Below are 18,465 nucleotides of genomic sequence, written 5' to 3' on the forward strand. Positions count from 1 at the left end.
GTAGAATTCTCCACACGTACACTTTCTTCCCTGGCTAAAAACCTACAAATACTGCAAAGAGAAGAAATATATCTCAGTTATTATTAAATATACCGTTGAAGTAACTCTAATTTCAAAAATTTATTAATACTAAAAAAGGGATAGAAATAAATTACTAGCAGAAAGATATGTTTTTCTCCAATAACTGCTGCAGATTTCAGTTTAGAAAGTCATCAGTTGTGATAATTTCCATATGAAATTCCCCAGCGCTGTCAGCCTCAACCACCCATGGAGGTTTTACTCTCTTCTCATAGAGCCTTGTACATCTCGATTAGGTCTCCTCTAACAAGCCTAGTTGCCAAGCTCTGCAGCCCTTTTCCAATCTCACTAGATGTATTGCCTGTGTTTGCACCCTTTCAAAAAATTCTGTCATATTTTAGGTGTGTCTACATACTTGAACACAGTATTCCAAGTACAGTCTTAAAAGTGCCATGTATAGTGGGATTATAACTTCTCTATCTCTATAACAAATGTTCGATAAATCATCAGTTACCATGGGTCTTCCTTGCCACCTGTCTACACTGCTCGGGCAACTTCATGTCCAACCATATTGTAATTCCCAGATCCCTTTCTTCTACTGTTTTTAATTCAGTGCCACTAAGTGTGTAAGTTATTTTGGGATTGCTATTCCCCAAGCATAACCTAACCTTATATTTTGCTGCATCAAAACGTAGCTGACACTTTTTTGATCATCCCTGAAGCTTGAGTCATCCTGAAGAAATGCTTCTTGACACTGATCATTAACTACTCTACCAATCTTGTCATCATCCTTTAAAAAAAAGAAACCCTACTAATTATGTTATCTCAGTCTAAAGAGTAACAATTAATTGCAACCCTTCACCTCCTACCTGGCAGTTGTCCTATGATCCATCTAAGGATTCTCCCTGTGATTTCAAAATGTTCCACCTTGTACAGTAACCTCTTATGTAGGTTGCAGATGATGGGGATTAGAGAGGAAAGTGGAAGAGTAATTGCTTAAGCTAAAAAGTAAATAAGGCACCCAGAGTTGATAAAAATTTATCAAATTATATTAAAATAAGTGTGAAAATAGGTACACAAACCCTTAGTCATAATTATGAGATTATCCTTGGATTCTGGAGAGGTAGATACATATTGGGGATGCATAAATGTCTCTCCTCCATCTATGTGAATATTAAACCTTATTACCTTATAAAGTTTAAAATTTATATTTTAAACTTTATAAGGAGAGAAGGATGAAGTGAATATTCAGAACTGGACAGGAAAGTGTTTCACAGGGCTATTTGGAACCTGCTAACTGGTTGATGGTTTGTTCATATGTGATATTTCTTATTTTTTCATAATATTGGATTAAAGAAAACCATGAACATTTTTATTTTTTCCTTGTACTGAACTGATCTCCTGTTAGGACTGTACCATTGCTGTGTATTGTATATTTCACTTTTAAACTTTATAAGGTAATATTTATTTCCACTTGATCCAATTTAAATAGCCTCCATAACTTCAGTTCACCTCACCAAAGATCATCAAAACAATAAACAGCTTAGTACCCATGGGCACATCTAACACTGATGGGATTCCTCAGTTTATGCTGAAAATCCTGAGTACATTTATTAATGACCTAATCCTGTCACTATTTAACAAGATCCTTCATCAAAAACTTTTCCCCTCCTATGCAGCATGCCTGTCTGGTAAGACTGTAGCCTAAAATTCTTTCTGCTTCCCAACCCACTCACTTCCATCTAATCTCTTCTGAGAACACTAAGTACCCAAATAATGCCACAACACTTATCACAGATTCACTATGCTACTTAGTCAAGATCAACCATCACAAATCTCATCACCACCACTACCAAGATCCTTGAAGCCTTTGAGCAAGGTTCTGAAGTAGTTACATATATCAACGTCCAGGCTGCATTTGTTGCTATAACTGTTGATGTGTTGATTGGCCTACAAGGTAAGTATTATCTCATTAGCAGATATGTACTATGGTTTATTCAGATGATGCTTGAGAACAGGACTGTTTATTGTTCTGGATGGCAATCAGAGCTACACCAGGACAATTACATCTGAAGTCCTGCAAGGAGATGTTCTGTCTGATATTATTCTCAGCTGTTCTTGTGCCTTTTGTGACAGTTCGAACTGACATCATTACCTTTGCTGATGATATGAAACTGTTACTCTCATCAACTCTGGGGACACTGCTGACTATATCAGTGGCTTGGTCCAACATAAAATCCAGAACCTCTAATCCTACCTGTCTAGTTTCAGTTTCTGCATCAATCCTGATAAGTTGAAACAGATGATTTTCTCACTCAAATACCTGCCAATAATAGTGCAACCTATTTTAAGGAGATTGGCAATCTCTGCTGTCCAATAACACACAGATTTTGGTGTTGACCAGAAGTTCTTGCTTCCACACAGATAACCTGCAAATTAAGTTCTGCTAACTCCAGTGGTTGTTAAAGCAACAACTTTCAATTATCCACACTCAAGCTGTTTGATGCAAAGACATTAAGACCTGTGTCCACTTTGGTCACTCGCTATGGCACCGAAGTCTGAACATCAACTGCTGTGATGCATCTTAAATGGATTTTGCAGTGTAATTCTGGCTGTCGAAGTGGGCCATTTGGAAATTTCAACTTTCCCTGCACTATGGACCACCCAGATGGCAGCAACTCTTAACATCAGATGTCTTCTAGCCATCATTCATGAGAGAAGGCTTGCCAAAATGACGGTCATAATCATTTCTGAATCTGACTTCTGGGCTCACTGCAGATGGCGGATCCCAGTCCCAAACCTTAGGGCCAACCCAGTTCTTCAGACCAGCCCAAACCAGTTAAAGTTATCTGATTGGTTCTTACCCTTGCATATGCTGCAGTACATATGCTCCCTGGATGGTGATCTCTGCAAGTTTGCAATAGATAAAAAATATAGGTAGAACCTGCTCCCAAGGACTTCTTCCTCTATGCCTTGTTGAGATGACTACCTTTGCTACCAGAGATAATTCTGCATATCTAGCTCAGGATGAGACAGCACTAGCTTGGATCCTATCACAAATAGCTGTGCAAGTAAAGTATTAAAGACTGACAGATTATGGTATTGGATCCTCACCACATAATCATTCTCCATGCTGTTGTCATATACTATAAAATGACTTTACCCAATACAATAATTATATTACTACTCAATGCACTGTTACATATATATGTAATTAACTTCCAATGTGAATAAACCTATGCAAAGTGGTAGATGACTCGTCAGCCAGTGCAGTCTCCAGAGCTAAGCTCTGGCAACCTCCATCTCTTCCATCATTCAGTATGATTGATGTCTTTTGAGGCTACAATGGACATTATGGCAAAATGGAGTTTGCTGGTGAGGCTAGTGGGAGCCAGACGTGTTCAAAGCTGCTAAGTGAACCTTTTTTATTTATTGATTTGAAATTATTGTTTTTGTATAACTTTTGATTTAAATTTAGTAGTATAGTTTTTTAGTAATTTGCTGATTAAATTAGAGCATTTATTTTTTTACTTGGCCTTGTAATTGCGTAGAAAACCACAGTCAATTTCTGCTGGCATTATATCGATAGTGGCATTCGAATCTGCCACCATTGTTTTCATATTGATACAGCAGATACTGGTAGTTTCTACATAACTTGTAGCAGTGTAATGAAGCAGAGAATTATAAATCATAAATTATAGCACTACTTACATGATTAATAATTTAACTTTTCATATAGATCGTAATTATGACAGTAATATTCTTAGAGATTTTAGAATTGGTGATTTGGCATAGATAGTTCGCGGAGAGTTCGAACCACGTGGGTGGCAACAGATAGTTAAATTTATTAACTATTATAACTACTTGGTTAAATGAGCAGTGCCAAGAGATTGAAAAATATGAATACTCAGAGCCATCTACAATGTACTGGAAGATCAAGGAGTTGGTGGGATATAAGATCTGTCCAGCATCGGGCTGTATAAAAGCAAAGGAAGGAACGGTAATCGTGGAAAAAGGCAAAATTATGAACAGATATGGACAGAATACGTCAAAGAACTCTTTCGGGATGAACACGGGGAAAACCCAACAAGCCATAGGACCCTGAAAGGTCCGGAAATGCTGAAATCGGAAGTCAGGGCAGCTGTATCCTGATTGAAAAGTAATAAGGTGGCCAGGCCAGACGCCATCATGACAGAAATGATGAGGGCTTTGGATGATTTTGGCATTGCGATAATAGCTGAGGTGTTAAATGAGATATATGAGAGTGGAGTGATACCAGAGGATCTAAGTAAATCCATATTCATAGCTCTCTCAAAGAAACCAGGGGCTATTAATTGTGAACTACATCACACCATTAGCTTAATGAGTAATATTACTAAAATTCTTCTAAGAATAATATTGATGAGGATAAGGAATAAGGTAAGGTCGGAGATAAGAGAAACACAATGTGGATTTATGCAAAATACTGGAACAAGAAATGCCATCTTCATCATCATCAGCCATTTTAAATCCACTGCAGGATGAAGGCCTCTCCAGCAACTTTCCAGTTCCTTCTCTTTTGAGCACTGGACATCCATTTACTACCCACAAACTCATGAATTTCATCTATCCATCTCCGCCTTTGTCTTCCAGGTTTTCTTCTAGCTCCTCTTGGGTACCATTCTGTTATTTTCTTAGTCCATCTGTCATCATGTCTTCGAGCTATGTGTCCTGCCCAAGACCATTTTAGTTCTTTAGTTTTGATAAGAATGTCCTTTACTTGAGTTTGTTGCCTAATCCATGTGTTTCTCTTCTTATCTAACAGTCTGATTCCCAATATGATTCGTTCCATTCTTCGCTGTGTAGTTCTCAGCTTCTCTTCCATTCTTTTGGTGAGTGCCCAAGTTTCACTTCCATAAGTCATGGTGGGGAGTATACATTGGTCCATTATTTTACGTTTCAGACAAACTGGAATATTGCTCTTCAGTATGTGACTATATTTCCTGAATGCTATCCATCCAAAATTTATTCTTCTCTTGACTTCCAGCCATTTATCATTATTACAGCTAATAACTTGTCCCAGATAAGTATATGACTCCACCTTTTCAATTACTGCTCCTTCAATCATTATTTCCCTTTCTGTGGCATACTTGTTCATCATTACTTTTGTTTTAGCCATATTCATCTTTAGTCCAAAATCCTTACTAGCTGTGCATAACTGATTAAGATTTTCCTCTAATTCTTTGGGATCATGGCTTATGACCACAATGTCATCTGCAAATCGTAAATGGTTTAGGTACTCTCCGTTCACATTGACTCCTTTCTGCGACCAGTCTAATCTTCTGAAAGCTTCCTCAAGGGCAGCAGTAAACAGCTTCGGAGATATTGTGTCTCCTTGTCGAACTCCTTTCTCAATTTTAAATTTCCTACTGTCTTTGTCTAGTCTAATAAAGGAGGTAGCACTCTCGTATATTTTCTTCAAAATCATAATATATGGGGTATCAATGCCTTGTCTTTCCAGTGCCCGAAACATTGCCTTATGCTGTATGGAGTCAAATGCCTTTTCATAATCCACAAATGCCAGGCATAATGGTGTTTTATATTCATTTGCTTTCTCCATTAGCTGTGATATTACATGAAGGTGATCCATAGTTGAGAATCCTGTCCTAAAGCCAGCTTGCTCTTTCGGTTGATTCTCATCCAGTATTCTTTCTAATCTGTTAGTAATGACCCTTGTGAACAACTTGTAGATGTGGGATAACAAGCTAATTGGTCTATAATTTCCAATTTCTGATTTATCTCCTTTCTTATGCAGCAAAACTATGATTGCATTATTCCACTGCTTAGGCGTCACACCTTTTCTAATGCACTTTGTGAAGAGCCCTGCCAGTTTTTGTGTTATGTCTCTTCCTCCCAATTTTAACAACTCTACAGTAACTTCATCTTCCCCCGGGGCTTTCTGATTCTTCATTTTCTTCAATGCATGTTCTACCTCATCAGGAAGAATATTGGGTATGTCGTATGTGTTGCTACTTTGCAATCCATCTTCCCCACTGCTGGCATCATTCCCCTGCTCCTTGTATAATTCTCTATAGTAGTCTTCTGCTATTTGAATTATGCCTTCTCTGCTGTTTATAAGTACACCATCGCTATTCTTCAGTTTCGGTATCATTTGTCTTTCTGTATTACTGCTCATGGCTGCTGATTTAAATCCTTTGTTTTCCCGTAATGCTTCTTCTACTTTTCTTGTGTTAAATCTTCTTATGTCCTCTTTGAGTCTCTTTCTAATGGCTTTGCATAACTCAGTATACTCAATTTTCTCCCTGTCAGTGTTTTTCTTGCTTTTCATTTGTCGTCTTCGGTTCATCATGACAAGTGTTTCTTGACTAATTTTTTCTTCTTTGGATTTCTTTTTCCCTATAGGTTTCTTGGGCTTTATCACTTTCAAAAAGTTGTAATATTCCTCGTCGATATCTTGGTCCTCAGCAGTCTGCAGAAGCTCAAACTTGTTCTTCAGTTCCAGTACATACTGCTTTTTCTCCTCTTCTGTTATCTCAAAGACCTTTGTATCTCAAAGACCTTTGTAGAGTCAGTTTTTTCCTTTCCTACATCTATATCAAGTGTACATCTTACCATTCTGTGATCACTTCCAACATTTACCTTATTCAGGACGGTGACATCATTCACAATATATCTTCTGTTAGTGAGGATGAAGTCGATTTCATTAGTAGTTAATCCATTTGGACTCTTCCATGTCCACTTTCTGTTCACCCTTTTCTTGAAAAAAGTGTTCATTACTGACAGTCCTTGAGATTCTGCAAATTCCACAAGTCTTTCACCTCTTTCATTTCTTTCACCAATTCCAAAATTTCCTATAGTTCCCCTTTCTGCGCTGTTTTGTCTTTTTCCAACCTTAGCATTGAAGTCTCCCATAATAATAGTGTAGTGGGTTTTCTGCTCATCTGGAAGACTCTCAATTTCAGTGTACATTTCTTCAACCTCTTCATCATCATGGCTCGATGTTGGTGCATAAATCATTATAATCTTTAGCTTGTATCTCTTAGAAATCTTGAGTATTGTGATAAGGATAATGTCAGAGAGGGCTATTGAAATGCAGAGAGAGACCTGTTTATGTGTTTCATTGATCTTACGAAGGCATTCAACAGGGTGAAACATGAAAAACTCTTCAACATTCTAGATTGTTTAGACATAGACGGGAAAGACATAAGGATACTCAGGAACTTATACTGGGAACAAACAGCCAGCCTGAGAATTGGAAAAGACAGGGGTGAGAACATAAGAATTCTGAGGGGTGTAAGAAAGGGCTGTTGTTTGCTCTCCAGACCTATTCAACCTCTACAGCAAGGAAATTATGAGAGAAACACATGGAATGATTCGGAGGATTCGCATTTGGCGGACAGAAGGTAAACAACATCAGATATGCAGATGACATTGCTCTCATTGCCGAGACAGAAGAAGAACTACAGGAACTTCTAGACAAAGTAGTGGAACAAAGTAGAAGGAAAGGCTTAACAATAAACATTAAAAAACAGAGTACATAGTTTTCAGCAAAAAGAAAATTGTGCCCAAATGCATACTGAAAATAGGGAACAACATCATAAGACAATTAGAGAAATACAATTATCTAGGGAGTTGTGTTACACAAGATGGATGATCAAATAATGAAATCAAAAGACGGATTGGTATGGCCAAGGCCACGTTTCAGAAACTGGGCAACATACTAAAAGATAGGAAATTGTCAATGAAAACAAAACAGAATTTTGAACTGTTATGTTATGTATACCTGTCCTTACGTACGGTAGTGAATGCTGGACAATCTCCCGAGAAATAGCAAAGCGTTTGGAGGCAACAGAAATATGGTTTTATAGACGGATGCCCAGAATATCCTGGACTGAACATATCACGAATGTAGAGGTACTACAAAGAGCAGGAACGCAAAGATCAACACTGAGGAACATAAGAGAAAAGCAGCTGAAATTTTTTGGGCATATCATGAGGAAGGAAGGTTTGGAGGAGATCATCATGACAGGCAAGGTGAATGGAAAGCGAAGCAGAGGAAGACAAAGAATAAACTATATTAGTAGTCTGACCAACTGGATGAATGTACGGAGTCTAGACCTGCTGCGAACAGCAAAAGATCGAGAGATGTGGAAGGCCATGATCACAAACGTCCTTAACGGACACAGTACGTAGAGAGAGAGAGAGAACTACTTAGATTTTGCAAATGTAATGTTATAAATTAGTACATATAACTTGATAGGAGATACGAAATTCATATAACCTAACTCGGTTGAGGATAAAACTTGATACTGAAATATATATATGTATATGTGTGTGTGTGTGTGTGTTATAACCGCATTGGGATATAAGTGTAGTGTTATATTTTTTTATTGAAATTTTAATTCAAATTGAATCGAAATCATGACTCAAACCAGAGCAGCAAAGCAAAGGGCTCAAGCTAATGGAAGTGCTGTGGCTGGCTCAGAGGAGAACTGAGGTGGAGGGGGTTGTATTCTCAATCACAGCCTTTTGAAATGTACTGCTTGTTTGATGTTTTTGGAGCAAGCAGGAATGGGACATGATATTGCCAAGGGGAATGTCTTTGTTGTATGCAGTGTAAGGGGTGTGCAGAAATCAGGTGAACAACTCAGTATTGTTATAGGCCTATATGAGAGCTCGAAGGAGAGGGTAGATGCCCATGAAGGATTTAAATTGAGGGGCCCATCAGGCTCCCAGCTACCCACATCAATGCCAGAGCTTGCACTTGAACATCACACAACACAACCTCCAAGGCAATATGCAGTGGTCCCACAGTAACTAGTTGTTGTCGGTGATCTATTCCCTGATGTATGTCTGCCAGGGGCAAAGGTTGATGACGTTGTAGAGCTGATATCATCTTTTAAGGGCACAAAGGGTGATATTGTACACCTTGACACTAATGATATTAAGAGTAGGAGACTGGCGGAATTACTTAACAAGTACAAGTCAATGTTGGAAAAAGCCATGAGTTAGGGTTGAATTTGAAAGTGTCTGCAATTCTGCTCAGACACGATAGGAGGGAGTATATGATGAGAGCCTTGTCGATCAATACGGCCCTGGAGAGATAGTATAAGGCTCAAGGGATAGAATTTTTCTCAGCCTGGTCTCTGCTTGTTAACAGGAGAGACTGCTTCTACAGGGATGGGATACACTTAAATAGAAAGGGTGCAAGAATATTTGCTGATGCTATCGAGGCAGTTTTAGGTGGGTTGGAAAACTACTAGCTTGGGGGGATACACAGACTAATAGATTAACAGTAGCTGCTGGCAGAGGTGAAAGTTATTCTGCACTGCTTCTATTGGAATGAGTATCAGCCTGGAAAACAAGGGGCGTGGGATTTCAGAGACTGCTGAGAGTCATTGCTGAACAAGCAAAAATGCATGGGCTGTGTTAGGGTAGCTAAGAATAGGAACAGTTGCATGTATACTTGCGTGTACACCAATGCTAGGAGTTTGATAAATAAATTTGATGAACTTGAGGTGTTGGTCAAAACATCAAAGACAGATACTGTTGGGATATCAGAGACATGGTGTCACACAGATATAAGGAATGCAGAAATGGAATTTGGGGAGTACAATATATGCAGGAAGGATAGACAGGAAAGGAGGAGGGGTTATGCTTTTAGTTAAGAAACACATAAAATCCAAGGAAGTACAGCTAGTCGACATGTGTGGACAGAGCAGTGTCGAGTCAGTTTGGTGTGACATAACCACTGGGAAAGCAAAATTGATTGTAGGAGTGTGTTATAAGCCTAAAGACTCTGATGAGTATAATATACAACTGTACAGAGAAATAGAGTGGGCCAGTAAATCAAATGGTCTTATAATGGGAGATTTTAATTTCTCAGATATTGACTGGAATTTGAGGGTTGGTCACTCACACAATAGCAAGGCTTTTGTGGATTTATTAGATGATTGTTTTCTACAGCAGCATGTTCAGGAGGCAACTAGAGGGAGTAATACTCTTGATCTGGTTATTAGTAGTGATTCTTCATGCATTAAGAATCTGCAGATAAAGAAACCACTAGGTGGCAGTCATCACAGTTTGCTCGGGATTAACTCAAAGAGGTAACTACCATCAGGGGAAAAGGGAAGGGTTTTTGCTTTTGTAAAGGTGACTACGGTAGTCTGAGACAGTTTTTAAATACTATATGGTGGGATCAACTGATAATGTTACCAACAGCGAATTCAAAATGGGAAGCAATCAAAGAATTAATCTTGGAAGCTACTAGGATTTTCATACCAACTAAGAAATATTATTCAAAATTTAGGCCTAATTGGATGTCAGATTAACTAATGAGACTTTTAGCAGAGAATAAAAATGCATGGGATACATATAAATTAACAGGCGACAGAGAAGCCTATGGTAGTTATAAGCTGGTCTGCAACCAAGTCACAAAATAGATTAGGCAGGTAAAGGCAGATTACGAGAAATCTTTGGCAAAGGATGCAAAGAAAAACAGCAAAGGGTTCTTTACTTATGTAAACTCTAAGAGGAAGGAGATAAATTAGATCGGTCCACTGGATGCTGATAGTTCAACTGTTGATGATCCTGCTCAGGTATCTAACAAACTAAATGAATATTTTGATCTACATCCACACATGAGGAGTTATTCAGGGAGGGGACTGCCAGAGGTGTATTAAACTCTGTCAGTAAGCTAGATATCAGTTATTACAAGATTGTCTAGCTAGCTAGATAATCTTGTAATAACTGAGAGTAAAGTGGAGGAGAGATGGAACCTATCCAGATAGTTATATTAAAGGAGGCAGCAAAGGAAGTAAACAAACCCTTAGCCATAATTATGAGAGCTTCCTTGGACTCGGGAAGTACCCATGGGCTGGAAATATGACCCCAATCCACAAAGGAGGATCAAAGGGAGACACAGGTAATTACAGACGTGTTAGTTTAATTTCTGTTTCATGGAAATTAATGGAGGCACAGGTTAAAAAAGCATTGCAGGATCATCTAGACAAGACTTCAGTTATAGCTCGGACACAGCATTGGTTTGTTAAGGGGAAGTCTTGTCTGACCAATTTGATTGGATACTATGATGTAGTCACAAAGGAACTGGATGCAAAGAATAATTTTGATATCATATATTATGGCATGGAGGCAGATTGCTGCTATGGATAAAGGGGTGGTTGATTGGGAGAAGACACAGAGTGATAATCAATGGAAACTGCTGTTCGTGGACTAATGTTATTAGTGGAGTCACCCAGGGTTCAGTTTTCGGTTCATTGTTGTTTTCTGTATTCATTATATTGATGATGGTATATCAGGCTTAATGTCCACGTTTGCAGACGATACAAAGGTCGGCAGGGTTGTTAATGACACTAATGACAGTATGCTACTGAAACAGGATCTAGAAAAGTTGAGCAGATGGGCTGAGAGGTGGCAAATGAAGTTTAACATTGACAAATGTAAAGTGCTGCATATTATGGGAAGCAGTAACCCCAGAGTAATGTATCAACTGTGTGGTACTATACTGACAGTGGTAGAGAGTGAAAAGGACCTGGGGGTAATTGTGCAGGCAGATATGAAGTTTTCTGAGCAGTGCATACGGTCTGCAAGAGTAGCTCATGTGTCTTGTCAGTGATATACAGGAATTTTTCTAACTGCGATAAGGAGGTGATTATCCCCTTGTATAAGGCAATGGTCAGGCCACACCTTGAATACTGTATACAGGTCTGGAGGCCTCATTTTAAAAAGTATGTAGAGCTGCTGGAGCATGTGCAGAGAAGGGAACAAGATTAGTGAATGGAAGAAAGGGTTGCTCTTACGAAGAAAGGCTTAAGTTTTGCAAATACAGTGTCTGGAGACTAGTCACCTGCGAGGTGATCTAATTGAGGTGTATAAAGCCTTGAATGGTTCGAGCATGCTCAATGCTGGTGGGATTCTTACTCTTGCTCAGAATAATCCCCTGAGAGGGCATAAATTCAAATTGAGCAAAGACAGTTGTAGGATAGATGTGCGGAAGTTTGCCTTTAGCCAGCGGATGGTTGATTGTTGGAACAAACTTCCATCTGTCATTGTAGAAGTAGATAGCTTAAACAGATTCAAGGCAGAACTGGACAAACATTTGGAGTGAGTGAATGGGTTAAATGAGAAGGGGGTGTGTTTTTTTTTTTTTTTTTTTTTTTGACTGATGCTATATAAGCTTGCTTTCTTGCATCATGTGTCCTTCCTAATGCTAATGGTACAACCAATTGAAAGCAGGTTTTCTTTGAGTCACATTTGAATAAACTGTGACAAAAATAAATTTAACCTTGCTTTTGTTGCTGAGCATCAGCATTTTCATTGTTAAAGCTTACAATTATTCCATTGCCTTTTGTGAATGTTGGCGCCTCCGTAGCCAGGTGGGCAGCAGTGGCAGTGCGTAGTACACGCTTCTTGATTAGACCAGGGTTCAAGCCTGTGACCACCAAATATGGAGGATGCAGAAAGGTCAGGAATGACCACTGCATATCCCCGGAGCAATATGGCCTTAGTTGCTAATGCTCCTAAAAACCAAATAACAACAACATTTGTGAGTGTTACTGATTCTCAGCTCATTAACAGTGATGCAAAATCTCTTTTAGCTTAGTCATGCATTCTTTGAGCAGTTTTTACTGCACTACACTTTCTCTTAGTTTGGCTGGCTGGCTCATTTATTAGGACTTTACCAGGAAAGACTTAATTTTTTCAAATTGCTGTGTCTGGAGACTTATAAATAACAATATTACATAAATTATATAAGGAACATCATTACATAACATCTCATACTCTAAAATCCTTCCTAACAAGTCTCCTGTCTCTTATATATTGTATAAATAACACTTTCCAATAGAGAATATTATTACTTATTATCAGCAGGTACCATCACTGCCCAGATGGCTGTTTCAGGGCTAATTGGCCCCCTCAGTGATGAGTGAGTAGGTAACTGATAAAATAAAAGTTGATAATCCAGTTTTGAACTTATTTCACAATATGACAGATGCTGAATGGCATGTACGTAACGTAAGAAATTTAAGGTTAGACAGCTTCAGGCTGCAGAAAAATTCAATCAGTGTAAGATGGTGCATCGGCATCATGTCTGTATACAGTAGAACCGACTGAAGCTGCACAAGTGATTGTCACATAACACCTTATATTATACTTCAAAGTATGAGACAGGCAACTGATGTTAAAGATTTCACCATATTAGATGTTATGAAACAGTGCCACTTATACAACTTCATTTGGTTCAGCTGCATACAGACATGATGCCAGTGCACTAATTTATACATCAGTTGAATTTTTATTAAATCTTTCTTGCATCGCAATAATAAAGCTCTTCATGGCCAGTAGCCAAGGGTTACATCAAAACTGAATGAAGGCTAGAGGGCTCACTTGAAAATCCTGAATTTCTAGGTTTCTGGTGTAATTTGTCAAAATATTACCTAAATTAGAGATAGACAATTAATAGGTGAATTATTATGGTAATTAGATACTACATAAGTATAATGTAAGATCAAATTATAGAAATTTAGAAACTGGTAACAGCAGATAATGTACACTCTTCAACTGGACTTCCAAGGGTATCATGGTGGTGGCATAAATCTTCTGTCTTACAGTATTAACAGTATCCTGCATTAACACTCTAGGACGGAAGGGTAAATTGACATCCTTTCTATACTTTTTGTTACATATAAATTGCTGGAGATCTAGTTCTAGGTTCTGGAGAGTCTGAAGAGAGTCTCACCCTCTCCCCTCCACGACACTAGTTGCCGTGGAAGGGGGGGTGAGATAGCACTCATTGGTGAGGGGCCACAAAGTCCCGAAATGGCAATTCAGGTGGACATACCCACTGAGATTAGCATTAACAAGTGATAAGAAAGCAAGTTTAAACAACATCAGCAAAAAAAAAAAAAAAAAACATGACACCTCCTCCCATTTCACCTATTTATTTTCTCCAATAGTTTATCTAGTTCTTCTTTGAATTTATTCAAGTTGTCAACCTCTAGAACAAAGACAGAAGCTTGTACCAGCAAAGAACCACCTGCTGGCTAAAGGCAAAATTCTCTGCACAACCACTCTGCAACTGTGCGTTCAAAATTTGAATTTGTCCTCTCATGTGTGTGTGTGTGGTCTAAGCAAGAGGAAGAATCCCATCAACATTAACCTTGCTCAATCCATTCAAAGCTTTAAACACTTCAATCAGATCACCTCACAGGTGCTTAGTCTCCAGACGATGCAATTTACAGAACTGAAGTTTTTCTTGGTAAGAGTATCCCATTGTTCTGCTCAACAATCTTGTTGCCCTTTTCTTATTCATTCCAGCAGCTCTGCATCCTTCCTAAATTGAGGCCTGCATACTTATATGCAGTATTAAAGATGTGGCCTGACCATTGCCTCATACAATGGGCTTATCACCACCTTATCCCTGCTAGAAAAATCCTGTATATCATTGACAAAACCCCATGAGCTGCCCTGGCAGCCAATCTGCATTGCTCAGAGAACTTCATTTCTGACTGCACAATTACCCCAGGTCTTTTTCATTTTCCACTACCCTGAATGTAGGACCACACAGTTGGTATCTTGCTCTGGGGTTTCTACTACCCATATGCAGTACTTGACATTTGTTAAACTTCATTTGCCACCTCTCAACCCATATGCTCAACTTTTCTAGAGCCTGGTGCCAGGTAGTGTACTGTCATTAACAACCCTGCCAACTTTCGTATCGTCTGCAAACTTGGACATTAAACCTGATATGCCTTCAATATAATTGATAAATATAGAAATCAACAATGGGCCGAACACCCTGGGAGACTCCACTAATAACATTAGTCCACAAAGAGCAATGTCCATTGATTACCACTCTCTGTCTTCACCCACTCGACCATCCCTTTATCCATACCAGCAACTTACCCTTAATGCCACACTATTCCAATTTGTACAGCAGTCTTTTATGTGCAACAGTATCAAAGCTTTCCTGAAATCCAAGTATATGATATCAAAATTATTTTTTGCATCTAGTTCTTTTGTGACCACACTGTAGTATCCAATCAAAGTGGTCAAGCAAGATTTCCCCTTAATAAAACCTATGCTGTGTCTGAAGTATAATTGTGGCCTTGTCTAGATGATCGAGCATTACTTCTTTTACCAGTGACTCCATTATTTTCCCTGGAACAGAAGTTAAACTAGCAGGTTTGTAATTACTCATCTTACCCTTTGAACCCCCCCCCTTGTGAATTTGGGATACTTTGCACATCTCCAGTCTGCATGGACCTCCTCTTAATCCAAGGATGTTCTCATAATTACGGCTAAGGATGTGATTACTTCCTTCACTGCCTCCCTTAATATAATTGGATAGTCCTGTCCATCAATGCCATTTTGATGTTTAACTTCAACAATTTCTCTTCCACTTTCCTCTCGGTTATTACAAAATCATTTAGCTCCCGTTTAGAGTTTGATAAACTTCCAGCATCCCCTTTCTTTTAGTGTAAAGTAGAGTTTGTTGTTTTTATTTGCATACTTTGCCAAAGATTTCTCGTAATCTGCCTTTGCTTGCCTCACCTCCTTTGTGACTTGATTACAGACTAGTTTATATCTACTGCACTTCTGTGTTGTCCAATAATATATATGCATCCTATGCACTTTTCTTCTCTGTTTCATCAGTTCATCTGGTATCCATTTAGGCCTAAACCTTGAAGAGTATTTCTTAGTTGGTATGAAAAGCGTAGTAGCTTCTATTATTAATTCCTTGAATGCTTGCCATTTGGAATTTGCTGATGATAACATCATCAGTTTGTCTCACTCTATAGAATTTAAAAACTTCTGAGACCACTGTAGTCACCTTTTACGAAAGCAAACACTCTTCCCTTTACCCTCGATGGTAGTTACATCTTTAAGCAAATTCCAAATCAATATACTGTGATCACTGCCACCTAGTGGGTCTTTTATCTGCAGATTCTCAATGCATGAATAATCACTGCCGATAATCAGATCAAGAGTAGTATTCCTTCCTGTTGCCTCTCTAACATGCTGCTTTAGAAAACAGTCATCCAATAAAGTGGGTTTTTTTTTTTTTTTTTTTTTTTTGGCTGATGCTGCATAAGCTTGCTTTCTTGCATCAAATGCCTCTACTAATGCTAATGCTAATAAATCCACAAAAGTCTTGCTAATCTGTGAGTGACAAACCCAGAAGTTCCAGTCAATATCTGGAAAGTTAAAATCCCCCATTATAAGACATTCTGATTTACTGACCCATTGTATTTCTCTGCAACTATTCATTGTTCTCAGTGGAGTCATTATTCCTATAATATACTCTTACTCTCATCTTTGCTTTCCCAGTGTTTACGTCACATCAAACTGACTTGACATTGCACTGGTTTATAAGGAAGTTGCCCAATAGAGATTTTTACTTGTAGCTTCATTACATGATCAAAGAAAAAATTTAACAAAAAAAAAAATTCTCTTTATACTCTGACACATCTGTTAGGTCAGAGGAATTTACATTAATAATTTCACCAATTATTCCAATCAACTGTACCATGTAATAAAGCAGGCTTGAACCATAGTCCACTCAATTGCATATATTGCTTCACTCTTATGCTCGAGTGCTTGGCTACATCCATAAAAAGGTCTGTAGCAATATAATTTTCAAAATGCAATTCTATGTTACTAACACAGACTTTTTTATTCAGTGCACAAAGTGGTGTTTTCAGTTTTATACCATTTTTTAAATTTATAATGCAGCTGCCAATGGATGAATTTCTGTGAAAATTTATTTTTAGTGAATGCAACACGTATGGAAGAAAGATTATATAATAATTTTGTTTTTTATAAAACAACTCATTGTGAGCAATTTGTCTTTTATTCCTTTGCACCAAAGAAACAGTTGTGATCTATTTTATTTTTTTTTTTTTCTATTATCAGTGTAAACACGTGGAGGAATGCATTCACCTTAGCCGAGTGAATGAGCTGTAGCTACCTTGTGCATGCCCTCCCTTACACTGGAAAAATTCAGCAAATGATCTTACTCCTTTCTGAAGTGAGCCTTGGTGCATGCAACCTCACACTTGTTTACATTGGGAATAAACTGAAAAGGCTTATTAACATTATTTACTTGATCCTGCATTTTTTCCTGTATGTGCAATAACTAACAGATGGAAAAAGTAGTTAGGGAGTATGATATTGCTAAAATTCATGCAGATTCTTGAAAGATCTTGTGCATTCTTCCATTAAGAATCTTTCTACCCACCTCCCCATAACAAGTGTATTGGTTATGATATATGGAAATGTTATCTTTTGTAGGATTTTTAAGAATCCTGACCATTCCCCCCCCACACACACACACAATGAAATAGAGAGGTTCGGAAGTTGGTTGACCTTGTTTTAAATTCCTTCTGTATATCAGTCTGCTTTGCTGCCATCTGTGGGAAAGGAGGAAAGCATAAAATGACTTACCAGGAAAATTTAAATTTTTTAGATGATATTAGCCAACAATTATTCAGTAACTTGTGAACACAAATTTTACATGGCAATGCTTATAAAATAAAGGAAATTTTCTGCTACTTAATTGCTATGAAATGACTCTAATGCACTTCAAGAACATATTATCCTTAGGAACAAGAACATATTATCCCCTGGGACCCTCCCTCCTTTGGAGGCAATTTTTTATATTTCTTTAATATTTTGTTTAGGTAGCATGAATTTTTTTTGTAGTGTTCTCGAAGCACTGGTTTATATAAGCTGAAAAACTGCTTGGTTAATATACTATAACTTTTTGTTGTTTTTATTTGCACCTTTAACATTTCTTTCCTTGCATGCTATTAAAAAAAATAAATTTTAAAAAGATTTTATTAAATTAAATTAAACGTACTTTAAGTATTACTTGTATGAATGTAATTAATGTATGTTGAATTTAAAAAAAAAGTAGACTGATAAATGGGAAAACACTGAGTTGTAAAGACTGGTCTTTCTACCTTCAAAACTTTCAGTTAAATATGAAATAAATAAATATGCTACTTGCAGTAGAAATACTGTAATTCCTAAATTTCAGTCTTTATTATCCCTTTCCCAAACAAAACCAGAAGTCAAGAGAAAGGAGGATTATATCTACATTTATTCCTTTTTTCGAAATTTAAAAAATGTAATATAAGTGGGAAAGCATTTTAAAATTCGGACTATAGATGTTAAAAAACATGTGGCACTTCATAGGATTCATCGTGGGACCAGAAGAAAAGAACTCTATAAGCAGGATAGTGCTATAATTGGAAGTGTTATGACAGAAGTGTGATCTGTCTCAAGCTGTTCAAAAAATTGCTTCAACATCAAGTTTGGGCATTTGGTTGTGGTGTTTTTGTTTAACATCTGGATATTTCACAAAAGATGATTTTAAAAGCATAAGGCAGATATTAAGGCAGCAATGCTTGCATGCTTAACTCA

At 37.8% G+C, this 18,465-nt stretch overlaps 1 protein-coding gene across 4 annotated transcripts in view; it reads left to right on the top strand.

Moving 5' to 3' along the window:
• LOC150078647 (thiamine-triphosphatase-like) overlaps window positions 1-18,465 on the top strand; it is a 287,872-nt gene that overhangs the window by 104,550 nt on the left and 164,857 nt on the right. The gene's annotated exons all lie outside the window — the stretch shown is intronic.

The sequence above is a fragment of the Mastigoproctus giganteus genome, chromosome 10 (genome assembly GCF_048544385.1).
Source record: "Mastigoproctus giganteus isolate SK-2022 chromosome 10, ASM4854438v1, whole genome shotgun sequence".
In the NCBI taxonomy this organism is placed as follows: domain Eukaryota; kingdom Metazoa; phylum Arthropoda; class Arachnida; order Uropygi; family Thelyphonidae; genus Mastigoproctus; species Mastigoproctus giganteus.